The sequence below is a fragment of the Cydia strobilella genome, chromosome 14 (genome assembly GCF_947568885.1).
Source record: "Cydia strobilella chromosome 14, ilCydStro3.1, whole genome shotgun sequence".
Taxonomy (NCBI): domain Eukaryota; kingdom Metazoa; phylum Arthropoda; class Insecta; order Lepidoptera; family Tortricidae; genus Cydia; species Cydia strobilella.
The window spans coordinates 16,118,293-16,141,273 of NC_086054.1; the positions used below are offsets into that span (position 1 = coordinate 16,118,293).

The 22,981-nt window shown below is 41.1% G+C and overlaps 1 long non-coding RNA gene across 1 annotated transcript; it reads right to left on the reverse strand.

The window, feature by feature from the left end:
- Positions 1-425: 425 nt before the first annotated feature.
- LOC134747302 (uncharacterized) lies at positions 426-19,399 on the reverse strand. Its single transcript, XR_010128312.1, has 2 exons — positions 19,300-19,399; positions 426-729 (listed from the first exon to the last, which is right to left on the reverse strand). It is a non-coding gene; the product is annotated as an uncharacterized LOC134747302 (long non-coding RNA).
- Between the last annotated feature and the right edge of the window lie 3,582 nt (positions 19,400-22,981).

Below are 22,981 nucleotides of genomic sequence, written 5' to 3' on the forward strand. Positions count from 1 at the left end.
TAACATGGATTGGTCTACTGAAGTAAGCATATATCTTCTTTATTGTCATATTTTTTTCTTGCACTGGACAAATACTAATTTCCCATTTTCCTTCCCCCTACTGTCACCGACCCCCCAGCAGCCACAACCAGCCACCGCCGAGGCGGCATCAGGCCCCGAAGTACCCACATAGTGTCCCCGCCGCTACGCCAGCCGAGAACGAACACGGACCCAGCCCAGGACCAACCGCGGACTACAGTAGGAAGAGGCATGGAACTGATGGAACACCCGCGAGTAGGAAGAGGCCGCGGATGGCGTCGCCATGTTTCATTTTTAATTTTTTTTTCTCGAATAAAAGGTTATCGCTAACCATAGTAAAGTCATTCAATATTAATTACCTATTTAAAGTCATAACGTAAAGTCAAACGTAATTCGTCAAGTGTACAAAGATGTACATTTTCTGCAGCTATGCATGTGCACTTTGATCTGACCCAAAACAACATCTCCGCGTGCAAACGATGCATCTGTACTTTGTCCAAAAAGTAGAGCGTCATCTTGCACACGCATCGCAATTTCCCACTCAACCTAGCCGTAATTATTAATAAGATCAACATTTGTATTCCTTGTAATTTATTAACATTGCAGTAAACTCTCGTCTTATATTTGCTATCTTTTTGTTGGTGTTTCGGCACGAGGCGCTAGGTCGGGTAACCTCCACGAGGGTCTGGGCCATTCCAATTTCTGTTGATCCTCGCGGATTCGCAGTTGTGGTGTAGGCCACACCCTGTACAAACACCTATCTCCCATCGTAGGCCACACCTTGTACAATACCTATCTTCCATCTGAGTGCATACGTCACACTCCCATATTTAGCATTCACGCTCCGATGAACACAGACAAAGGAAATCTATTTTAATTCGATTATTACGCATCAATTAACACGAACAAAGAAAGATGTGTACGTTTCACTAGTATATAAGGCCAACATTTTACAATAAAGATTCATTCTATACTCAACCCTAGTGTTGTCATTATACCCCTGGACGTCCCACACTTCATGGCGACCGTGACAGTCGGGCTGCTCGAGGCAGCCCCAGCTTAGACGCTGCCCGGCTGCCCAACCACCGTGCCAGCCGTGCCAGCCAGCCAGTCAGCCAGCCAGCCACTTCATGGCACTGCGCCTGCCAGTCGGGCTGCTCGAGGCAGCCCCAGCTTAGAAGCCACTAGCCAGCCAGCTCCACTGCACCAGCGATAGCCAGTACTATCAAAGTCATGGGAAGTCAGTGCACCAAGGACAGAAAAGAAGAGGTCATCATCGCTCAGAACGGAGCCGCCAACGACGCCAGCGCGAAACAAGCGGGCAGCAACACAATCACAACATATACAACTACAGCGGTGCTGATAATAATATGTGCCATTCTTATGTATGCCATATGGAAAAAAATACATAAGTGTCTCACAAGAAAAATTGAGCGACAAGCGGTATCAACGATGATGCGCAACACCAACAAGGCAGAGCAGAGCGTCTAGCACCCGCCTCACCTGCACCAGCCCTTCTCCACTAACCCCACCGCCAGTGCGCAACAGCAACTACAGGTACAAATTCAACACAACTGCGTTAATTTGATAATTTGCGAAAAAAATTTTTATTAAGGTGTAAAGACTGTTGTAAAATCTCAGTTTCACAATAAATGTGAACATTATATGTAAATAACGTACAGACAATTATGACTGACATTCAAAAATTACATGACAAAATAAAATCATAACCACATACGAACAAGACACAATGACGTCTAATGACAGTTTTCACCTAAAAACGGCGGCAGCACTGCTGCCACCCATGGACGGTTCAGAGGCCGTTACTAAACAACTCATAGATACCATAGAATTGTATTCTACACTAATCAAGGAATCAGACGCAAAAATGTTAATAAACTTCGTGACTAAAACTCGTCTAACTCAAAGTGCAAAACTTACCATATCAGATAAGCATACCAGTGTAACCAATTTAATTAATGAAATGAAGCTCCGACTATTACCAACGAAATCAGCAACCGCGATACAAACAAAACTATTAACTACAAAACAAGGGGGTAGGACAATCGAGCGATACGGCCAAGAGTTAGAGGAATTATTCGTAAACCTCACAGTAATACAGGCAAATGGGAAGCCAGAGGCCTATAAAATCTTGAAACCTCTAAATGAAAAAATGGCGATGAATAAATTCGCAGAGGGTCTGCGCAATGACAAACTAAGTACCATTGTAGCATCGCGAGGATATTCCTCGCTAAAGGATGCCATACAGGGTGCAAAGGACCAAGAGGTGTCCATATCATATACGCCCGCACCGGAGCAAGTCTTGTACTTTCGGAACAAAGGGCATAAATATCCCAAAAATAAAAATGGCGAAAATAAAAAGATTAACGGAAGAAATACGAAAAAAAAAATGTCTAAAAATAGGAAAGCTAAATCAGATAATTATCGCAATCAAACGATTAGCCTGATCACCTAAAAGTTATTGTGACTCTTATATGCTTTTAATTCTACTACGGGGTAGTACACCAAGATACAAACCATAAACGGAACCTTTGAAAATAAAACAATTCGAGCGAGCTCTCAATTGCAAAGGTCCTAAGCCACACGGAAAGTTATTTTATTCCGATGTGTGAAATCACAGATTATATAATACTATACTGTGAAATTAACAAGTCTACATATTATTATGTAACAGCGCGCTATAAAAAAATAATTATTTTGTATCCAAAATAAAATATATCGAATATAATAATAAGGTCGGCCGACCACATGCTGAATACACATGCGCTAAAATACGCTGTGTAATTACTATATATGTACTCATTTAAAAGACAAGTAACGCGAAACACAAAGAAGCTTACTTACCTACAGCTCGATAGTGTACGGAACGAGCTTAAATCCCACGCGAGGGTATTAGATACATATATGCAGGCACTGAATGCTTGATACATCATGATACGGTCTAGTTACCATTCATGAAAGTCCTTAAACACGTAAGAAAGTGTTAAAAGAAGTTAAAATAATTCATGGTATAAATAATGTATACACAATAAATAAATAAATAACAATATACCGTGTATACAAATGAGAGAATTAATGAACAGGTTGATTTTTAATAATTTGTACGAAGGATAGAGACAAAGAACAATTACGCATATATTCAATGACAATGACACTGACAGAAGATAATTTAGATTAGGAATTATTCTTTTATTTGTCATCCAGTAAGTTTATATTTTTACAAATTACGAATTTTTTCTAGGAAAAAAAATACATTTTATTTACCTATTATGGATAACTTAACAATGTAACTTAGTAACTATAATACTAAACTATACTAAATACTTGCTTAATATGTTGTATTTATAACAATTAAGTCTTACCATCCATATAAGAAACTACTATCTCCATAACACACAGAATAAACAAAACAAATAAATATAATTTGAACCGTTAAGATACCAATAAACACATGTTGGTGCAACAATGCATTCCATAGTCATATAAGGAACAAGTAGCATAAGCAAATTGTAAACACAGATAATACTTAGACTATTTTTGCTTCTTATTATATTCCAACATAGAATTATAAGAAACCATATGTAACCCAAACAATTAAATAAAATTACGAAAAAAAGCTATTAACTAATTACCATTTCATTATATTTCAAAATATAATTTTAAGAAACCATATGTACACCGTAGACATAAATAAGATAGGATTACTAAAAAATAATAATAATAATAATGGAATGCCAAAAAAAAAACAAGAACCATAAATAATAATAATAATGTTATTAACTAATTACCATTTCATTATATTCCAAAATAGAATTCTAAGAAACCATATGTATTATGTACACCATAGCCATAAGTAAAATAAGATTATTTAAGCCAAAAAATATTATTATTAACTATTTTTTGTCTCAAAAAAAACGGGGAAGCTGTGGTGTAGGCCACACCCTGTACAAACACCTATCTCCCATCGTAGGCCACACCTTGTACAATACCTATCTTCCATCTGAGTGCATACGTCACACTCCCATATTTAGCATTCAGGCTCCGATGAACACAGACAAAGGAAATCTATACTAGGGAAAATGGAAATTTTTGAGTCCGTAATTGATGACCTTAAGGTAAAATTGGGTCACTTAGAAATAATATGTTTGTGTGAAACTTTTATAAAATTAGGATCCATAAAAAACCTCACCATAAATAATTATCATGTTGCTGCTTCATACTGTAGGCAACATCAGAAGCGAGGTGGCACTTGTATTCTCATTAAGACGGGTTTAGAATATGTAGTTCTTGAAAAAGTTCAGGGTCTCTCTCAACCATTAGAATTTGAAAGCTGCGGAATCGAGATACCCCAGTATAATTTGATAGTGATCTGTATATACAGGACGCCAAATTCAGATATAAAAGTATTTTTTTTCTCTGTTAAATCAGTTGTTAAAATGTGTTACTAAAAATAATAAGAAACGGATTGTGCTTTGCGGAGATTGGAATATTAATGTACTGAAAGATAATAAATTAAAAAAAGAACTTATATCAATACTTTCAAATTACAATATCTATAATCATATTTATAGCCCTACGAGAAAAAAAACATGCATAGATTTGATGGTTAGCAATATTACAGATATTGAGCCGAATACACATATCTTAAGTCTTTCAGACCATGAAACTGGCCAGAGTTTATCTTGTAAAATAAACATAACCACATCAGTGAAAAAGAAACATATATTGGCACGAATTAAAAAGAGACTATAGTAAGGACAATCTACAAAAATTTTACGAGTGTATGTTCGCTTTGTCTTTCATTGAAGTATTACAAGAGATCGATACTAATGCAGCGTTGGACAAATAGCTCCTTATACTATTTTACAACCTTTGCTTTCCACAACAAAGTAAAGAGGATTATTAAACCAGTAAAAAACAAATGGCTCACGAAAGGAGTAAAGATTAGCTGTGCAAAGAAACGTACTTTATATAGAATAGCTTCTCGAAATAGTCACAATAAAGACGATTTAAAACAATACAAAACATATACAAAAATGTTAAAAAAATGCCTACATAAAGCGAGGCAAATTTCTAATATGAGATTTATAAACAACTCTAGTAACAGATGTAAAGCTACGTGGCAAATAATAAAAAATAGCTGTAACATGACCGAGGCCACCGAAGACATAGCTGAAATTGTAATTGGTAATGAGATTATTCACGATCCACAAGACATAGCTGAAAAAATGAGTAGTTACTTCATAAACACAACACAAGGACAACAACATCCAGTACATAACTCCAACAGGATACCCCAAAATGTACACAGTATGTTCCTTACTCCAGTTGACAACATAGATGTGATCAAGGCGATAAAAAGTCTACGCAATACAAACTCCACTGGATACGACGACATATGCACGAAGGTTATTAAATTGTGTGCAATCAGCTTATCGGGACCTTTGTGCAATATATTAAACCTATCATTCACACAAGGTATTTTCCCGCAACGTCTTAAATACTCTGTCGTGAACCATTATATAAAAAAGGAATCAAATCCGAGGTTAGCAATTACAGACCAATTACCCTTATACCCATTCTGTCTAAGATTATTGAAAAAATTATGCATAATAAAATCACTAGTTTTATATCAAACTCTCGAGTACTAAAAAAAGAGCAAACCGGGTTTCGTAAAAATAGCTCAACTACTAAAGCATGTTTTAATCTGATAAAATATGTCATCGAAAATGTTGACAATAGGCTACCCATAGTAGCAGTTTTGTTAGATATGACAAAAGCATTTGATTATGTGAACCATAACATATTAATGAGTAAACTGTATAGGTATGGAATAGGGCTTCCATTCCGTAATTACGTAATAACGGAATTACGGATGATTTTTAAGCTTCTCATAAATACGTAATTAAAATTTTGAAATCCGTAATTACGTTATTTTTTACTTTCAGTATCACATACGTTCCGTTGTACATTTTTAGTATTTTTTTGCTAAAACACGCCCACTGAATGCACTTTAAACATATTCGACACTAGCGGGCACGGGACTTCCCCGTCTTGGGCCTACTTTAATCAGTTGCGTTGCGAGGACTCGGTAATTCCCTGTTAGGCTTAGGCCTTAGACTAGAATTATACGTTTTTTCACACAAGAAATAAAGATCAATATTGTCTACAGAGTACAAAGAGTCAAAAAAGAAAGTCCCTTATTGGGGATGGGGAATCCCTGATTGCGTTCGAAGATGTTCGGGTATGATATTTGAAATAGAAGTAGTTTAGTCGTCAATCGGCAGTCATCCGGGACACTATTATTACAAACTAAAATGTTCATGTCTGTATATTTGTGCATTGCTGTTAATTACTTAAACTGTGAATAGTGGTAGTGAATAATAAGCAACGGTACCTGAACATTGAACAAGTTTTAAGTGATATTCTCTTATGTGTGTGCTCTTGGTGCGGCGAGTCGAATCCGATTACAGTACAAACTAAACCATGTAAGTATTTTAAATAGCCAATACAATAAGAATTATTTAGGCATTTTATACCTATGAATATTTTAAGATAATCATTGCCTATTATCTTTAAATTTATCTGTTGTAAAAAATTTAAAAAGTAAATACTACATTGCCTTTTTGTGTGATAACTGACAAGCACGATTACGTATTTGGTCTTGGACATGTAGTATGTAACTATTTATGTATATACATATGGATATAGGGATAAGTCCGCCTTTGTACATTGTATATATTTATGTTCTTTTATTGTGTTTGTAATCTGTCTTATGTACAATAAAGTGTTTACATACATACATACATACATATGTAACATATGTTATGAAAAAATTATGACATGAGTAACATGACGGACACCTTTAATGTTTACTTTATTTTTTCTTATTATCTCTTATTATAGGGGTAATGCACTAATGCATATTCCGCTAAAATGACATGTCCTTACTCTTTACATATTATGGTTCGCTTTCCAAATGAAAGTTAAAAGGCGGTGAATTCTTGCAAGTTCATTTTAGAATGTACAATGCAGTACAAGATTTTATGAAAACTGAATTATTATTGTTTGTTTATTTTATTTTTCAGGTCATCGCCAAAGCAGGCAGTATACAAGGAATTTTTTAAGAAACGAACGCAATCAGCAATTTGGGAACATTTCCTAAGGGAAGATAACGGACAAAGTGTCCAATGCAAACATTGTCAAAAAATATTAAAAACTACTGGTGGTTCCACTGCAGCCTTACATACGCACATGCGTTCTAGACACGGTAATCAAATGGTAGATCCATTCTGTAGTCGGGATACACAGCATCAAGTCCACGAAACTGAGAATGAACCTGCAGCGAAAAAAAGTAAACAAACAATAAAAGATTACTATTCGTGTGATTTAACAATGGAAGCTCGTGTTACCAGAATGGCAGCTTTGGACGGCATTCCCTTCAGCAAATTCTGTACGTCTGAGGATTTAAGATATCTGTTCAAACAGTCTGGATATGATTTACCAAAATCACCTACCACTATAGCAAAGATTGTTTTAAATACGAGTGATCAAATAAAAACTGGATTAATAAGAAACTTTAAGGAAATGAAATCTCAAAATCAAAGATTCACTGCGACCTTCGATGAATGGAGCTCCACTCGAAATAGAAGATACTTAAACGTCAATATCCACCATAAAGACTTAGGCCTTGGGAAGTACAACAATTTGGGATTGGTGAGAATCCAGGGTTCAATGCCAGCAGAGGTTGGTATCCAATTATTAAAACAACATTTGAGTGCGTTTGGTCTCGGTCTCGAAAGTGACATAATTTCATTTACAACTGATGGAGCCAGCGTGATGATTAAAATGGGCAAGATTTTTACCGGTCACCATCAACTTTGCTTTGCCCACGGCATACAGCTTGCGGTAATTGATGTTCTATATAAAAATCAGAAAACTCCACAAGTTCAACCAGAACCAAATCAATCGGACTTCGCACCAGAAGACAGTGATACTGACGCAGAGGATGAAGTAGCTGAAGATGGATTCTCTATAGAAGAGCCCAGGTTTCCAGAACCACAATTTTTATATAAAGATCTGATCAAAAAAGTTAGAGGTGTAGTGAAATCTTTTCATAAGTCGCCCTTGAAAAATGACTTATTGCAAAAATACTCTTTAGAAGAGTGTGGCAAGAGCCTGGCTCTCATACTAGACTGTAAAACTAGATGGAGTAGTTTATCAGATATGATTGGCAGATTCCTTAAATTAAAAACATGTGTAATGAAAGCATTACTGGATTTGAAGTCGAATGTTAAGTTTACGGAAATAGAAATTGAAGATCTTCAAAACATTCATAATAGTTTGGATCTGATTAAGACGACGGTACTATCATTGTGTCGTCGTGATGCTAATTTAGTAACAGCGGACGCTGCATTACGTTTTATGCTTAATAAATTAGATCTACAATCAAATGAACTCAATGGACGACTAGCTTCATCTCTCAGACAAAGAATCAAAGAAAGACGAACCATTGCATCCGGGGTTTTGCAATATTTGCATAACAATGAACTTTTTTTACTACTGCAGCTTCAGATACATTCGAAAAACCGTCGTCAGATGAAATAAAAACATTCATTGAAGTTACTTGATAGAGTGGGCGGAGGTGGGTCCATACGCAAGGAATAATTTGCGACCGGTCGCTGCTTGCGATGGGTCTATCTCTATGGCAGCCACCTGTCCGGTGGTTGGCATGGTGAATGGTCTCGGGGGGAGCACAAGTTGCAGAGAACCTCGAGGCAAAACTGGTTGTGCTCCTTCCCGAGGTTACCGCCTGTTAACTGCCTGGTTCTACCGTAGAAACAGGCAGAACAGAAACAACCAGTTGAATCATCTTGGGGTGAGCTTTGCAACGGATCGAACACCAGGCTCGGAGGTAGACGATGTCATCCGCATGACACCATCTACTACTGGGCCAGGAAAGAGAACCAGTGCAAAGAACACCCCCCACCATCCCTCATATGGATCTATGTTTGCGTGCCAACGTCGAGAAGCCACTGTAGGTTCGTCTTCGTTAACGGAGGCGAACATGCAGGGGCAGAACGATGGTGGCGCGCAAATAAAGATCCATATCCCGTAAAATCAACCGTAAGCGATGACGTGGCATGTCGCAGCGGGCTTTTCATCCACAAAGAAGGATGATTAGCGGTAGAATGCCACCCGCGTGTTTGTGCCGTGCGCGGGGACCCGTACGGGTGGAGAAGGAGATCCTGGGAGCGGGTGCGAAGCGGGGGTCTGTAGTCGTTATCCCCGTTAGACGAAGTTCCTTCGGCTCTAGATTCATCTCACACGGGAGGTCTTGGCTTAGCCAGCCAGGATCAATCGGCTGTTGTGTCCAGTCAGATGGCCACGTGGCGAGTTTCCTGGAGTGTAGGGGTCTGTAATCGGCGGAGCACGATTCCTGTGTTGGCTGTGGAGCTGACTAAGGTTTTGGCACCGTGCGGATTCATGGGCAACGCACTCTGGGACGCTATATCAGCTAGGTATCTCTGATGTGTCAAAGCATCCCAAATGTGAGGCTCCAAGGAGGGTGGGGAGCCTAGCTGCTGAAAATTTTCCTGTTGGTTTATGGATAACATAATACCTAAAACGACGGTAGGAGGAGAAAAAGCCGGACCCGTACGGGATGAGGCAAAGGCGCATAGCGCAAAGGTTGCTGCACCAGCTGGGAGTGGACCTGTCCCTGACAGGAACACGGGAGCAGGTGGCAGTAAGGCATGGAGGTCCGCAAGGACGGAGGGCGCGCATGGCGCGAAAAGCAGAGGCCATGGTGGAGCAGGCCACTCCAAAGGTACCACCAGATCTTTTCCCCAAGGGTTGAAAAGTGGATGCGTTCAGCAAGTTCCCGTAAGGGGACCGACTAACGCAGGTGCTGGAGGAGTAGGCAGCGGAACGATGGCCCACTGCGAGAGGCAAGCAGGAGCACCACTTCCAAATCCTGCTGGCGTTGCTCCGGGCGCCCATGACAGTGCGGCCACGCCCAAGGGTGTGGACGAGCAGTCGGGTGGAGGAGCCGCTATGTCCAGGAGGCAGAAGAGGCGTGCGAAGGCGCGAATTGCGAGGACGGACGCGCAAATGGTGGCCGGACCCAACACTAGTGGAGCGGGAAGGCCACCAAATAAGAGGCCACTGGGGGCCAGTGGCGACTCGTCTCTGCTCGCTAGCGACCCCAAAAGAACGAAGGTGGGAGGATCGTTTGCGGAAGTCGTGGCGAGCGAGAAGATGGCCATCGTCCCAGTGGCCTTTCCAGCTGAGAAGGTGATGCAGGAGCACATGCCGGCGATCGTAGGAGCTCTGCTCCTATTCCTTGATGAGGCCGCCGAACCTATGCCCGACATCACACTCGGCAACCTTGTGGGGGGCGCGCTCAGCGTAACCTGCAAGGGGAGGGAGACCGTGGAATGGCTCAGCACGGTGATCGGAGGTGGTGAGATTGCCGGGCTGCGCCTAAAGGTCATGAGTGCCAGAGACCTGCCGAAACCGGTCAAGATGGCCTGGAAAACGGTGGTTGATGGCAGTCAGGACATCACGAGAGCCCTCAGAGTGCTGCAGAGGAGGAACCCGAGGCTGCACACAAGCGAGTGGAAGATAGTCGACACCGTGGGGTCGGGGCCGAGCACCAGGCGAATCGTCCTGATGGACCGGGTGTCGGCCGCCGTCATCAAGGAGGCCGACTATGTTCTGCACTCTGGGCTCGACACCAGCCACTTCAAGCTCCTGGAAGAAGGGAGGGAGCAGGGGCCTGAGGGGGCTGAGATCGGGGCCTGTGGGGTAGTACCCGAGGAGGCTACGGTTGCTACGGTGACAGGGGAGGCCCCGGAACGGGAGGCGCCACCAACTGGCGACGCACCTGTGGAGGTGGCTGGGGACCGGTCGGAGGAGACGGGGGATGTGGTGCAGCCCGGGGGGGACTACGCTGAACCGTTCATGGCTCGGGCATCGTCACCGAACTCGGTGGCGGGGTCAGAGTACCTGAGCGGTTTTTCGGAACTCTACCTGGACGGCAACATATCACCCATGTCTTACAACGACGGGGACGACACGGTCCAAGAAGTGGCTGCTGATCTCAGCACCACCAAACATTAAAAAGCCGCAATGGAGGGTATAAGGTGCGTACAGATAAATCTTCAGCACAATAAAGCAGCCACTGCCCTTCTGGCTAGGCAGCTAAAAAGCGACAAGTTCGATATTGCTCTTATTCAAGAACCATATATTTACAAAGGCGAGATAAGAGGCTTAAACGGTACTGGCGGGACAATGTTGTATGTTTGTCCTGAAAGTAATATGAGGACATGTATTTATGTTAAAAATGGCATTGACGCTATGCTTCTACATGCTTTCTGTTCCAGGGATCTGACTACGGTCAAGATCCAAAACAAGGGGGGGGGTAAGGCTCTAATCTTCTCATCAGCCTACCTTCCCTACGAGGCAGCAGATCCAATCACTGGGCAACTGCGGGATCTTGCTGTCTACTGCAGCCAGGCGAACACCGACCTGATCATCGGCTGCGACGCGAACGCACACCACGTCATCTGGGGAAGCTCGGATGTCAACAGAAGAGGGGAGAAGGTACTGGATTTTCTGGTAAGCTCTTCCTTACAATTATTAAACAAAGGCAATGAACCGACATTCGTCAATGCTAGGCGGGGTGAGGTTATTGATATAACGCTAGCGTCCAACAACGCGAGTAGTAAGATTAGCTCATGGCATGTCTCTGGGGAGATTTCTTTATCGGACCATAGATACATATGCTTTAGGTATAAGACTAAAATTCAATTAGAAATTATACGCAAACGGAATCCCAGAAACACCGACTGGTTAGCGTTCAAAAGCGACTTGAAGGCGGAACTGGGAGACCTTAAAGGCAAGCTAAACTCTATCAGTGACATAGAACTTGAATCAGACCGAATGGTACAAGCTGTTTATACAGCCTGGGCAAACAACTGCCCGGAAAAGAAAATCCTGGCGAAGAAGGTGCCCTGGTGGAACCCGGAGATCGCAAAACTCCGGAAGGAAACCAGGGCTGTCTTCAACGATGCTAAAAGGACTAAGGACTTTCAGCATTATGCGCAGAAACTCACTGAATACAGCAAAGCGGTGAGGAAAGCAAAAAGGAAGGCATGGATGAACCATTGCGATCAAATCAGGTCCATACCGGAAGGCATGAGACTTACAAAAGCGCTAGCCACAACGAAGTCAGTTCCGCTCACTTCAGTTAGAAGAAGTGATGGAGGAATGACTGAAACGGGGTTAGAAACCCTAAAAGTCATGTGTAACACACACTTCCCAGGCTCGATAATACACCAGAGCGTAACGGACGATATAGTAACTAGTGTGGTGGAACAACCCACTAGCACTACCAGGTACAACTGGGACACGTCTAAAAAGGTAGTAGATCACGATAAGATACAATGGGCACTATCAACATTTCAGCCATACAAAGCCCCGGGGCCAGATGGAATCTACCCCATACTACTACAAGAGGGCGCCAATGTACTAATACCACACTTAGGTAGACTGTACAGAGCGTGCATAGCTTTCGGACACGTGCCACGTGTGTGGAGGATGGTAAAAGTAACATACCTGCCTAAACCAGGCAAAGCAGATTACACAGAAGCCAAATCGTACAGGCCGATAAGTCTGTCATCATTTTTCCTCAAAACATTGGAGAAACTGGTAGACAGACATATAAGGGATGGTCCTCTTAAGAGACATCCACTGCACCAATTGCAATGTGCGTACCAGCCGGGTAAATCGACTGAAACGGCACTGCACCTGGTGACAACCAAAGCAGAGCAGGCGATAGAGAACAAGGAACTATGCCTAGCCACTTTTCTAGACGTGGAGGGGGCATTTGACCGCACCACGTATCAGGCAATCAGCACTGCAGCATCTAAACATGGCATAGAACCGACAATCTGTAGATGGATTGGTACTATGCTAAATAGCCGACTAATAAAGTCCACCCTCATGGGAGATGAAATATTAGCCACGGCCACGAAGGGTTGCCCACAGGGGGGGGTTCTTTCACCGACTCTCTGGAGCCTGGTAGTGAACTCACTGCTGGAAGAACTAAACAAAGGCCCAATATACACGGTAGGGTATGCAGATGATTTAGTGATTCTTGTAAACGGGAAATTCCCGGGAACGGTATCGGAAATCATGAATACAGCACTGAAGCAAGTGGAGAGGTGGTGCAACCATCATCAGCTCTCCATCAATCCTGGCAAAACAGTAGTAGTACCGTTTACCAGGAAAAAGACCCTTAACGGCATGAAACAGCTGAAGCTTTATGGAAGGGTTCTGGAAATGTCCGATGAAGTGAAATATCTAGGTTTAACACTAGATAAAGAACTGAACTGGAAAAAGCATGTCGAAACTACCATAACCAAGGCACTGAGGGTGTTTGGAATGTGTAGAACGGCATATGGCAAAACGTGGGGATTAAACCCAAAGGTACTGAGATGGATCTATACCATGATGGTAAGACCTATCATTCTGTACGGATGCCTGGCATGGTGGCCAAGGACACTAAAGAGCACATGCAGGGATGCCCTTACGAAAATACAAAGAACGGCGTGCATGGCTATTACTGGCGCGTTTAGAACGACGCCAACAGCGGCGATGGAGGTACTACTAGACCTCCCGCCGCTGCACCTAGTGATACAATCTGAGGCGCGGAAATCGTTACACAGGCTGGCTTTGACAGGCCTCTGGAGCGATAACAAGCCAAAGACTAAACACACAAACATGGAATGTGACAATTTCATGAAAAGGATTACGAATATGGGCTGCGATAAGATGCAACCCAAGTTTGTGTTCCGTAAGAATTTTAATGTTAAAGTTCCAACAAGGGCTGAATGGACCGAAGGTCTTGAAGCACCAATGTCTGATGAAAATGACATCATATGGTACACAGACGGGTCCAAGACAGATTCTGGTACTGGGGCAGGCATTTATGCAAATGACTTTAGTAGTAGCATAAGCATGGGCAATTACGCCACTGTCTTCCAAGCCGAGACATACGCTATAATTGCCTGTGCACATGAGAATATAGTTAGGCAAACCCAAGGGAAGAATATCTATATTCTCAGCGACAGCCAAGCTGCACTCAAAGCGCTTAAGGCGCCTAGAGTGGACTCTAGACTGGTATACAATGGCATCCAAGCTCTGAACAAGCTTGGAAGGCAAAACAAAGTGCAACTGGTGTGGATCCCAGGGCACGAGGGATTCATGGGCAATGAAAATGCAGATGAACTTGCCAGAGCCGGATCTGCAAACAACCTTATAGGTCCGGAACCATTCGTGGGGCTCTCACAGGGAACCATCACAACGGCTATCAAAGACCTTACTAAGACCAAACACCAGGAAGAATGGGACAGTCTGACGGGTCTAAAGCACTCAAAGCTCTTTATACAAGGGGTAGACTCTGGTTGGAGCAAAAAGCTTTGGAAACTTAGCAAACGGCAACTCCAAATAATAACGGGGGTGTTTACTGGCCATTACGGGGTCAAGGGAATCCTGGCCAAGATGGGGCACGCTGACAACACCGATTGTCGTATGTGTGGCGAAGAGGAAGAGACAATAGAACACCTTATGTGTGAATGTCACGCCCTCGCCAGACAAAGAATGAAGGACTTTGGAACAGGCTACCTGGTACCAAAGGAATTCAAAAAGCTACCCATAAGGTCCATCATCCGGCATATGGAGATGGTGGGGAAGGCTCTTGAGTAGCGGACGGGTCTTTTCTAGGGGGTAACTGCACAAAAGATCCCTATGGGTCGAAGTGTATCCGAAAGGGCCCCCGAAACTATAAGATAAGATAAGATAAGATACTTGATAGAGTGCAGTTTAAAAAAGCAGAAGAGAGTCTGCGGCGCCGTTTGCAGCAACCAGCCTACATTGAAACTGCAAATACTGGCCGTGTCTACTTCCTTTTCAAATTTGATGGTTAAGATCTTCGCTAATCCCATATCATTGGGATTGTTTGCAGTATGGGCGTTTTTGACTTACGCTGAATATTTTTCTGTAACACATCCGACTGATTACTTACTTGCACGTATGAAAAAATTAACTGCTGAGGGAAAATTTGATTTGCATGTACCTATAGAATTGGTTACTCATATTAAAAAGCATAAAAGAGTATCTACTTTGATAGCTCTAAACGTACTTACAGTTGTCCTTAAGCCATCTTATATCACTCTTACAGTCGAACTGGTGTATTCGGTGTTTTTAATAGTTAATGAGACAACATTGGAATTCTTCTTTCATCTGTGGACGTCTGTAATTATATTTTTGTATATGTGCATAGATGGTGGGAGGAATAAAATGGTAATTGTCCTTGTGGGAGTATTGGCTATTTATATAAAGTACGTGTCAGGTGATACTTTTGGTTTACCATTAGGTACTAAAAACGTTACGATCTCGGGGGGTACTAAAAGACCTTAATAATGATTAAATTAATTTTATTAGTGAGTATATTTTGTGTATATGCAGATTATTGCAGTTTTGACCACCAGCGAAGTGAGGAATTCAAATTTGTTAATTATGATTGGTTGCCATTTAATTATTTACGTGTGAGTCATAAGCGTAGGTGGTTTGTTCATAGTAATGCAGATAATGACACAAATGCATATCCAGTGGTCAGCAGATCAGGAAGAGCTATTAAAACTTATGGTATAGGTACTATAGATATGATAACTGGAATTAAGCCCAAAGATTATAATATATACATACCAAATAGAATACCTTCAGGGGTTTTGTCTTGTTCCTTTGTGATGACATCACCAATGTTAAGTAATCGTATGTGTTTGCATAGACCCTCTTGTTATAATGTAACTCAGATTCCCGTTCGAACTTTGCCAACGTGGACAACTGTAAATGTTGTTTCTTGTATAGGTGCTAAACAGGACTCGTTTTTGAAAAACGTGATTACACATAAGTTGCGTAAAGTATTTTTGTATAAGTTTAATTATGAGCAATTCTTTATGAATACAGAGTTTGGTATAACTTTGAATGTTCAGGAAAAGAATTCTGATGTTTTCTTTTTCAAACCTAAATTTTCTGCTAGATTAATGAGATTAAAATTGGAAATTAGATTGTTTAATGACATACTGTGTGTTGAGGTTATAAAATCTGGTAAAATTTTATATGAATACTATTTAGTTCCAGGTTTTTCTGAAGAGTCTTTAATATATTTAACTGAACCATATAGAGGATATTCTACAATTATTAGTTCGGATAAAAATTTTGATAAAGTATGCGTAACTTATGATTATCCAAATTATTTGGTAGAGATTTTAAATTCGGAACCATACTTAATTTCAGATAGTAAACTCACTAGATTAGAAGTAAATTTATATAAATTGAATGGTGTCATAAGGTTCAGTTCAAATTTTGGTGGTGTGGAATATTCTACTAGACATATAAGGTGTGAATTGGATGCGTCTTCGGAGTATAGCTTAATGCTTAAGGATTAGCTTAATGCTTAAGGATTACTGCAACCACAACTAGCGATAATGGACAAGAAAATTTAACCTTCGCACAAGAACTCGATAAAGAGCTACACAAGGCTACAACAGCTAGCAAAAATGTTTCCACTGCCAACAGAGTCTTAGACCCGATTATAAGAGTCGAAATGTGTATTTATGATAGTACTGGCGGTGGACGCGAAGTCTATCTTAAAGCCGCGTACAATTATTTATTAACAATACAGCCGACGAGTGTTGAAGCTGAACGAGCTTTTTCTTCTGCCGGCTATTTTTGCAATAAGCTGCGAAGCTCCTTAGCTGATAAATCTTTGGACGCTCTATCTTTCATGAGGGCTCATTTTCAGGAGAAACGCCAATAAACAAATAAAATTGAAGTTGTTCAAATAATTGTTGATTTTAATTTCCATTTATGTTTGCAATTATAATAAAACTTTAATAATGTCTGAAAAGTTGTTGTTTTCATTGATACTACTGAAAATATACCAATTTTAACTAAGATGGGAAAAATTCCGTAATTACGGAATTAAGTAATTTAAAAAAAAAATCCGTTACCAATAACGTAATTGATATTTCCGTAATTTTGGAAGCCCTAGTATGGAATAAGGGGTCTTGCTTATGACTGGCTTAATAGTTATCTCAGTGACAGACAACAGTGCGTAGAAATCATGAAAATGACTGGTCATGATAGATTAGCGTACAGATCGAACTACAAACTCAATCCTACAGGCGTACCTCAAGGAAGTATATTAGGTCCATTGCTATTCCTTCTTTACATTAATGACCTGCCAGATGCAACGAATCACAAATGTATATTGTTCGCTGATGACACTACCTTACTAATAAAGTGTAGTGATATTTTAACATTTGAACATGAAATAAATCAAGCATTAAATGACATAATTAATTGGATGGGAGATAATAATCTGAGCATTAATTTGGCAAAGACTAAATTTATACAATTTTTGACATGTAAAAGTAAAATGACGAATTTAAATATCAATATAATATAATATAATATTTATATGATAATCAGTCAATTGAAGAAGTTAATTATACAATTTTTGACATGTAAAAGTAAAATGACGAATTTAAATATCAATATAATATAATATAATATTTATATGATAATCAGTCAATTGAAGAAGTTAATTAAATCTGCGACATTTTTAGGAATAACATTGGACTGCTTCTGTAACTGGAAGAGTCACATTGATAATACTTTGGGGAAACTCGACGGATGCTGAAATAATTTTCAAAATACAAAAAAAATGCATCCGCACTTTATGTGGAGCCGATTTCTTAGACCACTGTAAGCCACTTTACCAATCCAAACGTATACTGCCACTTCCATGTCTAGTATATGTGTTTGAAATGTGTATCTTTGTAAAGAAAAATATAGAACTGTTTGATGTAAGGGCAGGGACCGGCCCGCTATCCCTTATCGGGGTTTTATAAGGGTATTGCATAAGGCTTAACTCACCATACCCTTTGCCTGACGAAACCCTTTGTTTTGCTTTTAAAAACCCTTATATAAAGCTACCACATTTGAGTAATCGGTAGCCCAAATACCCTTACAAAACCCTTATCATCCGCTCACCAACACCTTGCATATTGCTTATAAGGGTTAGCCTTATAAAGGGCTTCACTTTTAGCATATAAGCGTGCTAATTTAAGTCGTCTACCTTGTTCATAAAGAACACATTACTTCGAATCCGAGCGATCATCGGCGGCGACGGCGGCGTTCTTTGACTAGGCACGTATTTTCTTTCCTTTTCATACACTACCGTAGATATATACTAATCCTGTCTCTTTCACGCAAAGGGAAACCTTTATAAAAAGCGCTTAAAGATAAGGGTAACCCTTATTAAGGGCTAGCCTTATTTTTGGTTAGCTTTTCGGTAAGGGTTAGTCAAAGGTAGGGGTATGAATGGGCTTGCAGTTCAAAAGGGAAAGTCTTTCAATGTGTTAGCCGTGTTTAAGTGTCGCCCATTGATAGGGTTTTATCGCGGAAAGGGTTGTCCGGTCCCTGTGTAAGGGTCACTAACTCTGAAAGAGGGACACATAGGATTAAGTTAAACTTGCCGAAAACCAATCTAGCGTTATCACGACAAAATTCGTACTGTATGGCCATTAAGATATTTAATATTCTCTCTGATACATTTAGAGAAATGCCTTTTAATATTTTTAAGAAGAAGTTATTTAATTATTTAATTAAACATTGTTATTATTCTGTTGATGAATTTATAAACAAATGTAAATTGTAACGTAAAATTTTTATTACCAACACGAATATCATTGTAATATAATATATAACTGTAATACTTATTCATTAATTTTATACACCTAAAATCTAATTGGATAATTATGTGTATAATTGCATGAATTACATAAAATTATAAATTAGAATCGTAGTCTGTAAGTTTAGGTTTATAGTATCTTGTACATAGTTAATTTAGTTAGTATATAAACAATATTTGTACGCCAGTCATGGCAAAACAAGGATCGTCCAAAAACAAAAATGAAACACCTGTATATATACGCTTGTTTGATACAAATAAACATTCATTCATTCATTCATTCTATTTTAATTCGATTATTACGCATCAATTAACACGAACAAAGAAAGATGTGTACGTTTCACTAGTATATAAGGCCAACATTTTACAATAAAGATTCATTCTATACTCAACCCTAGTGTTGTCATTATACCCCTGGACGTCCCACACTTCACAGTCAAGGGAATGGCTTATGGCTGGTGCGCCCTGGGGGCAACGGTAAGTGATCTCCTGGTGGGATTACTTACCGGTGCTGCCAATAACCCGACACCCGGGGTGCTCTTGGCGTGTCTCCGTGATCTCCTAGGCTACCCATACCGGGCAGGCGAAGAGTGAGGGACACTACCAAGAGCAGGGACGGGTTTGCCAGCTTTCGGTGCAGAAACAGGGTGGATAGGCTCCGGCCACCGTCTCCAAACTCGTTATCCCAAATGATAAGGTGTTGTTGTTATGTCTAGCAGCCTTTGATGGGACCGAGGGCCTTGCCTTGGTCGGCCGGGTCAAAAGGAGTTAACCTCAATAAAAAATCCACAATCCCCCGCATGGCGGTTCATCGTGCGGGGGTGCTCTATTTAGAGCGGCTGGGGTGTGCATCAGCCACTAGTGGCCAAACCTGTGATACCGCCCGACCTCACAGCGTATATAGGGCCACAGTTTGGGTACGGGGATCTCTGCTCCTGTGGAGTTTTATGTTCTCCCCTATTCGTGGGAATCAAATGGAAAGTATAAACAATAAAAACAAAAATTCTGAAGATGTTATGGTGGGCGCTACAAGAGCCGGAGATACGAACGGCGGCGTCTCCGGACTTAACGCGACGCCATCACAGATACAACTGCGGGAATGTCGAGTGTCGCTTGAACGTCTAGATGAAGCGACACTGGCAAATGTTAATAGCAGGGATCGGAACCCATCCGAAAGAGTCATCAGTCAGAGGGGAACTAGGCCTGAACGGTCAGAGAGGATGCGCCGACTGCCTGATGCGACGGACTCCGACGACTTAGCAGAGGGCAATAAGAGGGCTGGCGAGAAGCCGGTGGAAAGGCAGGTGGCCCAAAAACGGAACCATACTGGATCGGACGAGGATACGTGGCTGGGGAACCTGCCAAAAATAAACACAGCACGTAGAGGCGGGAAATGCGGAAAGACCCGCGGGGTGTTTACCAAAACCAAGTCCATTGGGACATACGCGGGAATCGCCAAGGCCAAAACTTTATTGAAAAGAAGGCCTGAAATAGGGACTTTTGGAAAAGAAGCGGCCCTGCATTTTGACATTCCTTGACAATTCATTGGCATCCGCTATTGACTTTACATAATTTCCTATTTCGGATACCTTCGGTTCGATTTTTGTCGCCGTCGCCGCGAGATAAATAGTGCCAGAGGTCTTGGAATTAAAATCAGTGACATATTGACATAATACGCGAGTGCTACGTACCAGCATTAGCGTCGAGCATCCAGCATCAACATTGACATCGAGCATCCAGCATCAACATTGACATCGAGCATCCAGCATCAGCATTGATATCGAGCATCCAGCATCAGCATTGACATCCTGTATCCAGCACCAGAGTGCGTAGAAGTAGCTGCACTTCAAGTAAGATCTTTCCATATTCTAAACTCTTTACAACTAGAGTCTCTTTGCAACGTCTATACTCGATACAGAGCGTGTTCCGACACCTTTGCTCTCTCAATGCTCAATTTTGGGACTCGATTTCAGAGATGTCAGCCGAAACTACGAGTATACCAGAAGAATCACTGGGGAACTCCATAACTACTTTGTACAGGGCAATCACACATTTAGACGACTCCTACATGACAGCATTGCGATCGAACCAGGACGAAAGGGAGACTTTCAAAATAAACTTGGCCTTATCCGTAGGGCATTGGAACCTTGCTCTGGATTCATTATTGCATTCCATGAAGAGGGAAATGTCAGAAATCCACCAACTACAGATGACCGCTACATTATTGGAACAACCCCCTTCGGACTACTCGCAGGACCAGAGTTTGAAAAGATTGAGTGCGACGAAAAGAAAGTCGAATACCTCATACGACAGCAATGGATCACGACAGAACCGGGCACCTTCCACGAGTGTACAGAGCACTTACCAGAACCCACAATCGGACATTTTCACGTCGTTCACGGGTGCGAGTGGTACAACTCACAGTGCAGACACCTCGGACGGGTTCTTGACGTCGCTAAGCGCTTTAGGAAGATTCGAAAATTCGCGAGCACTACAGAATGCCATATTGAAAACATTTTGTTCTATCTCCAATCAGGGGGTAGGTGGCTCACAGACTACAAGGCACCCTGTGGATCCGAATATAGATTTGTTCTTCGAAGTCAATGTCTACCGATCCAGGGATTACCTGACGACGGATCCGAACTCGAGGTGGAAGACGGCGATGCTAAGAATCAAGTCGCAGTGCCAGGACAATTCAAGCGTAGCCAAAGCTTTGACAATGATAATGAATCGCGGTCTACCGAATTAATCGCGCGGCAAGCGGTGATTTTTTAATATAGAAATTATAATACAGTTATATCGTAAATTTTTAGTCGAATGTAGTCCATAACAACACATTTCACAATTTCCCGCACACGCGCCGCCTTTGCGCGCGTGTCAGGTATGACACTACGTCATCCCTTCACGTCGGGCTACGTTACACCACGTCACCGCCAGCATACGTAGTTACGTAGTTAGCCGATGCACCGTTGGATTCAGTGATTGTGAAATCGATCTACCAAATACTTGTAATCAATAAAAGCGGATCGCCGCCTGTACTCGCGGTCAATCGTTTAGGTTGGACACTTAGTTAAGATTTAAATTTAATTTTTGCACTCAATAAATCCTATTCCGTAGTACAGACTTCTAATCATTTACCTCCTCCGCTGCTGCCACTCCCTACTTATATAATTCGCGCGTCGACAAAAATTCTATGTGGGTCGCGAGACTTCGTCGCGAATTTTAATAAGTTGTGAATGAAATTTGATACCTACACTTAGAATTTTTTTCAACAATAATAAATAAATAATAAAATAAAAAAGCCTCTTTATTTCCTTTTCAATTACAAAGTTTAGGTATAGGTACATAAATAATTTCTTAATTAATTTTTAACATCTGTTTTCTTTCTTTTTTACTTATTTTGTTTTGTTAGTGGCATGTGAAACTTAATTTTTATATTTGTGTATTTTAAACTAAAAAAACTTGATAGGAACCCCACTTTATTGGGTCAAGGCCTCCTCCAATTTGTTCCATTGGTCTGTAAATACTGTTCTTTTTCTTTCTCTTTTCTTCTAAATTGGAGGGTTGTGGTCGCTGTCCCCACGGTGACCAGCCGGCTTGGGGAACATTAATGTTTTTCTTTTTTTTTTGTTATTCGTTCTGGAATACGTTTTGGAGGGGCGCTGCTCCTTGCTATCGGGCGGAGTTTGTAGTATGTTACTTATCTAAAGTCGAATTGGCATTTGTACTTTTTGGTTCACGAATTACAAATGACTCGATATTTCTTTTATTTCGTTTTGGTATTTTGTTCATATTGCTTGTGCTCGGTGCTTTTTTGTCGTCTCGTTGTTGTCTCCTCGATGGTTTTTCTCCGATTCTTCAGGTGAAATAGACAAAATCCTCTTATTAGTATTTCTTTCGGTGGGTGTGCGAGGTCCTGAGCTGCGAGGTTTTAATTCAATTATCTTGTCGTAGTGTAGAGCTACTCTTTTCCCAGACTCTCTCTCTTTTTTCAAGGTTTCCTGTAATTCCTTTCTTTTTTGTAATATGGCAGGGGAGAAATCTTCTTTTAAGTAGATTCTAGTGTTTTCAAGTGATTTTTTGTTCTTCAATATCTCTATTCTTCGGCTCATAGTT